We start from the raw sequence: 6,599 nt of genomic DNA on the forward strand, positions 1-6,599 counted from the left end.
TGTAAAGTGTGAAGATTTATACGTCACCCATGTCATGATTGATGGAGATTCCGGTGTAAACATTTGCCCTATATCTACCCTACAAAAGTTGAACATCGGTGTGGAGAGGAACAGGCCCAACAATGTATATGTCAGGGCTTTCGATGGAGCAAAAAGAGACTCCATTGGCCAAATTAGAGCTAATTTTGATTATAGGGCCTGCTAAATTTTCCATAGAGTTCTAAGTGTTGAATATTGACTCCTTGTACAATCTGTTGTTGGGAAGACCATGGGTCCACAAAGCCGGGGTGATTGCATCTACATTGCACCAAATGGTCAAGTTTGAGCATGATAGGCAAGAAATGATTATTTATAGTGAAGAGGATTTGTCTGCATACAAAGATTCTCCCACACCTTTTATTGAAGCAAATAATATAGATGAGATATTTATCTATCAGTCGTTTAATACAGTGTCGGTGGATCGTATCCTTGAAGGGTAGGTTATGCGGGGACCACGATTGTCTTCCACTTCTGTCATGATGGTGAATGAGCTATTGAAGTATGGATTTATGCCAGGAAAGGGTTTAGGAGTGTCCCTGCACGGTATAGTTTATCCCATATGTTCGAGTGAGAACATGGGCACTTTTGGTCTGGGTTTCAAACCTACGACTGAAGATCTGAAGAAGGCCAAGGAAATAAAGAAAGAAACATGGTCACTCCCTCGTCCAGTGCCGCTACTCAATAAGTTATTTGTCAAGAGCGGCGTCGCGGAGCCTATTGAGTTTGAAGCTAAATTGGTTGATGACTTCTAGAACCTGTTGATTGAAGTTGACATGGTTGAAGCAGGAAAAGGTACCAGTAAGGTAGACTTGCAGTTCATAGGTCCTGAGGTCCATCTCAACAACTAGGAAGTCACTTCTCTCCCTGTTAGGAGGGAGTTTTGGTAGTTCATTTCATTTTTCTTTCTGTTTATCCGAGTTATTTTAGGGTTGTAATTCAAAATTTAGCTTGTTTATGGTTTGTTGTCATTTACGTTTAAACCCTCCTATCTTTCCCTTTTAATGAAATGCAGTGTCTCTTTTATTTTGTGTCTAATATATTTTGTTTTGTCTTTTCCTTATATAGTTCTCTTTATACTGATTCTAATGACATGACATGCATGTGAAATTTTCAGCCTGATCTTAAAATCTAAACTAATTAGGATATAACAAAGTAAGAGGGGGAATATGATGAAGAAGAGGCATTAGAAGAAATAAGCAAAGTGTTAGGACAGTTTGAAGACAAGTCAAATCCTAATTTGAATAAAACTAAGCCAATTAATCTTGGGAATCAAGAAGATGTTAAGGAAACTAAAATCAATGTACATGCTTCGCCACAGCTAAAAGATGGAATAATTCAAGCATTAATTGATTATAAGGATGTTTTTGCATGGTTTTATGATGATATGCCTGGTCTAAGCACCGAATTAGTGGCCCATAAATTGCCGACTGATCCTGCAATCCCCCTTGTCAAGCAGAAGTTGAGAAAATTTAAAACTAATGTAAGTATAAAAGTCAAAGAGGAAATCATGAAACAACATGAGGCCAAAGTCATTCAAGTGGCTCTTTATCCTACGTGGTTATCCAATGTTGTTATTGTTCTAAAGAACGATGGCAAAATTCGAGTATGTGTTGATTATTGTGATTTGAACAGAGCAAGTTCGAAGGATGATTTTCCGCTGCCTAACATCCATATTCTATTGGACAATTGCGCTAAACATGAGGTTGCCTCTTTTGTGGATTGCTATGCCGGATATCACCAGATCGTTATGGATGATGCTAATGTAGAAAAGATATCTTTTATCATACCATGGGGGACTTATTGCTATCTAGTGATGCCGTTTGATTTGAAGAATGCTAGAGCAGCATACATGAGAGCCATGACCATTATATTTCATGATATGATGCATAAGGAGATTGAAGTCTAGGTAGATGATGTGATTATTAAATCAAAGAATCAGGCTGGCCATGTTAAAGATCTAAGGAAGTTCTTCAAAAGGCTCCACAGGTATAATCTCAAACTCAACTCGGCAAAATATGTATTTGGAGTTCCATCGAGAAAGCTGTTGGGGTTTGTAGTTAGCCGTCAAGGTATTGAATTGGATCCCTCGAAGATCAAAGCCATCCAGGATCTGCCGCCGCCCAAGAATAGAACAGAGGTGATGAGCTTGATTGGTAAACTGAACTACATTAGTAGGTTTACTGCTCAACTCACAACCACGTGTGAGCCTATTTTCAAGTTACTGAAGAAGAGTGCTGTGGTTGAGTGGATTGAAGAATATCAGGAAGCGTTCGATAAAATCAAAAGATATCTATGAAATCAATCTATGCTGGTACCACTGGAGCCTGGTAGGCCTTTGATCTTATATTTATCAGGCATGGACAATTCCTTTGGTTGTGTCTTGGGTCAACATGATGTCACATGCAAAAAGGAGAAAGCTATTTATTATCTTAGCAAGAAGTTCACAACATATGAAGCCAAGTACACTCTTCTTGAAAGGACGTGTTATGCCCTAACTTAGGTAGCACAAAAGTTGAAGCAATATATTTTATCCTACACTACTTATCTCATCTCCCACATGGATCCATTGAAGTATATATTTCAGAAGCCTATACTGATAGGTCGATTGGCAAAGTGGCAGCTATTGCTTACCGAGTTTGACATTGTATATATGACTCAAACCGCCATGAAAGCCCAAGCCTTAGCAGATCATCTTGCTGAGAATCACATTGATGAAGAGTATGAGCCATTAAAGACATATTTTCCCGATGAAGAGGTATTGTGTATCGATGAAGTCATTATAGATGTCAATCCAGGTTGGAAGATGTTCTTTGATGGAACCGTTAACATGAAGGGGGTCAAAATAGTGCAGTTCTTATCTCTGAGGCGGGGCAATATTTTTCGATAATAGTGCACTTTCGATTTTGTTGTACCAGTAACATGGCAGAATATGAAGCTTACATTCTGGGTTTGAGGCTAGCTGTTGATGTGGGAGTCCAGGAACTATTAGTGTTAGGGGATTCAGATTTGCTCGTCCATCAGATTCAAGGTGATTGAGAGACATAAGATTTAAAGCTAATACTGTATCGACAATGCTTGAAAGATCTATGTTAACGGTTTGTGTCTATAAAGTTTAGGCATATTCCAAGAATTCGCAATGAGATTGCTGATGCTTTGGCCACTTTGTCTTCAATGCTTCAACATCCTGAAAAGGCCTACACCGATCCAGAGTCATGATCAACACGCTTATCATAACGCAGTTGAAGAAGAGCTCGATGCTGAACCTTGGTTCTTTGATATCAAGAAATACATCCAATCGGGAGAATACCCAACACATGCCACCAATGATTAAAAGAGGACTATTAGGCATTTGACTAGTTCTTAAGTGGGGGAGTCTTATACAAGAGAAACCCAAACTTGGGACTTTTGAGGTGTGTAGATGCAAAAGAACCTTCAGTAATCATAGTTGAAGTTCATTCCGGAGTATGCGGGCCTCATATGAACGATTATGTCATGTTAAAGAAGATTCTCAAAGAAGGCTATTATTGGCTTACTATGGAGAGGGATTCCATTCATTTTGTTCGAAAGTGTCATCAATGTCAGGCACACAGTGATCTGATACATTCTCCTTCCGCTGAATTGCACGCAATGTCTGTTCCATGGCCTTTCGTAGCTTAGGGGATGAACGTGATCGGGCCTATTGAGCCAAAAGCATCAAATGGTCATAGATTCATTTTGGTGGTCATTGATTACTTTACAAAGTGGGTAGAAGCAGTAACTTTCAAGTCAGTAACAAAGAAGGCAGTGGTAGATTTTGTTCATGCCAACATCATTGTAGGTTTGGAATTCCAAAGATGATCATTACAGTCAATGCTGACAATCTCAATAGTCACTTGATGCAAGAAGTATGTCAACAGTTTAAAATCGCACATTAAAATTCCACTCTATAACATTCGAAGGTAAATGGCACCGTTGAAGCCGCCAATAAGAATATCAAGAAGATACTACGGAAACTGGTACAAGGGTATAGATAATGGCATGAGAAGTTTCCGTTTGCATTACTAGGTTATCGCACTACTATTTGCACTTCAACAGGGGCAACTCCATATTTATTGGTATATGGGACAGAAGCAGTCATTCCTGCAGAAGTTGAAATTCTGTCTCTTTGAGTTATTGTTGAAGCAGAGATTAATGATGACGAGTGGGTCAAAAACCGACTGGAACAATTGAGTTTGATTGAGGAAAAAAGGCTAACGTCGGTATGTCATGGCCAATTGTATCAGAAGAGAATGGCCTAAGCATATAACAAAAAGATATGACCCAGGCATTTTGAAGTTGGTACTGAAGCATATCCTTCCTCACCAGGTTGAAGCGAAAGAAAAGTTCTCCTCAAATTGGCAAGGTCCCTTCATTGTGAAGAAAGTGTTGCCTAATGGAGCCTTATATTTGACAGATATTGAAGGCAAAATAGCAGAAATGGCTATCAATGCTGATGCGGTCAAAAGATATTATGTATGATATTTTATCCTTTGTTGATTCTTTTGCATGTTTAGTACTTACATTTTTGAAGATTGATATGATGAAGGAATTCCATTCTGCTATCCAAACACTGTGTCATCATTTTTTTTACCCCGTTTGAGCTTAGTTTTATTTTTCTTTCATACCCCTCTTTTAGAATCAAAATAGAGTCGAAAAAAAAAGTGTCAATAAAAGAAGAAAAAAAAGGGTAAGTATGAAAATAAAAGAAAATAAAAGAGAAAGAAGAGAAAAATCAAATCAAAATAAAGTACAGGCTGATGGAATTACGTGCGACCTGATTCTTCTCCCTTGGGAGTAAGATACGTAGGCTGCCCTATTCAGGGTTCGGTCCAATCAAATAAAGATTATAGAGTCACCCAGTCAATAATACTGGGGCATGAGTTAATTCTTGCAGTTTGAGTCGATTCCAAAAGTTGTAAATCCTACCCCACATCAAGTGTCGTTTGGCCTCGTGCCATCCTTTCTTTCTAACGCTATCCAAAATCTAAGCGACAATCGAAGAAAGACCTTCAGATCAATATTTGAGAATGTTAAGGCTAAGCATGCAATGGATGTGATGATGCATTTTGGGGAACTACTTGTCTTCCTCAGCATAAGGAATCAGGAAAGAAATAAAAATGAGAGAGTCTTATTGGTGAAAACCCTCGCGGGCACTATAAGACGTTGGTGAGTCGAGAGAAATAAAAATGAGAGAGTCTTACTAGTGAAAACCCTCACGGGCACCATAACGTGATGGGGAGTTGAGAAAAATTAAAACGAGAGAGTCTTTTTGGTGAAAACCCTCATGGGCACCGTAAGGCGATGACGATTTTGAGAGAAAAGTCAAAAGGAAAGAGATTTGTTGGTAAAAGTATTTTAAGATATCGTCAATTGAATGAGATATGAGTCCAATAGGTATGAAGAAGAGGCTCAGTGGCAAAGGCAAAAAATCAACAACAGATGGGAAGTTTGGATAGGAAGATCAGGCAGCTTAATCCAAAATTTAGTACATAGTCATTGGAGTTGGTTGCTGTATTCAGACAAGTTTTCATTTTTTTTGGAATAAGGGAAATTTCCCTTTTCTTTCGTTTACATGTTTATATTTTTGTCTTTTTATGTCATTTATCAAAATAAAAATCACCATCATTGCTTTACACTTTAAGTCAAGTCTGTGTTGAAACAAGCGAGAAAGGATTAAAAATCACCATCATTGCTTTACACTTTAAGTCAAGTCTGTGTCGAAACGAGTGAGAAAGGATTTCAAAACTTACTACCAGTCTTTCCAATTGCATGAGTAAAAGTCAAGGACCAGTACATGAAAGAAATATGATCGTAATTCAACACAAAGCAAACGAAGTCTTTCAACCGATAAGCTGCTGGATTTGTGGGAGTATTCAGATTTGAAAAGGGTGCATCTCAGGAGAAAATGTCAATAATCTGAAACAAAGATGAAAGGAACGAGTGTTGCAACAGATGTATGGAAAGCCAAGTGATACAGACCACCACTAAGTTTTTAATTGACAAAATTGTCTTTGATAAAACAGAATTTCTTTTCAGCAAGTTGAGCTACCGTTGGGAAGGACAATGTGGGACTTTACTTTCTGTTCAGGAACCTCCTAAAAGATAGGATTTTACTTTCTTTTCAGGGCCCTCCTGAAAAATAGGAATTTACTTCATGTTCAGGACCGTCCTGGACAATGGGATTTTACTTTCCGCTTAGGACCCTCCTGGAAAAAGGGAATTTTACTTTCTATTCAGGACCCTCCTGGAAAATGAGATTTTATCTTATGTTCAGGACCCTCCTGGAAAATAGGATTTTTTACTTTCTGCTCAGGACCTTCCTGGAAAATGAGAATTTTACTTTCTGTTCAGGACCCTCCTAGAAAATGAGATTTTTGCTTTCTATTCAGGACCCTCCTAAAAAATGGAAATTTACTTTCTGTTCATGACCCTACTAAAAATGGAATTTTTTTCTTTCTATTCAGGACTCTCCTAAAAAATGGAAATTTACTTTCTGTTTAGGACCCTCCTAAAAAATGGAAATTTACTTTCTGTTCACGGCC

This window comes from Capsicum annuum, chromosome 11, assembly GCF_002878395.1.
Source record: "Capsicum annuum cultivar UCD-10X-F1 chromosome 11, UCD10Xv1.1, whole genome shotgun sequence".
NCBI lineage: Eukaryota > Viridiplantae > Streptophyta > Magnoliopsida > Solanales > Solanaceae > Capsicum > Capsicum annuum.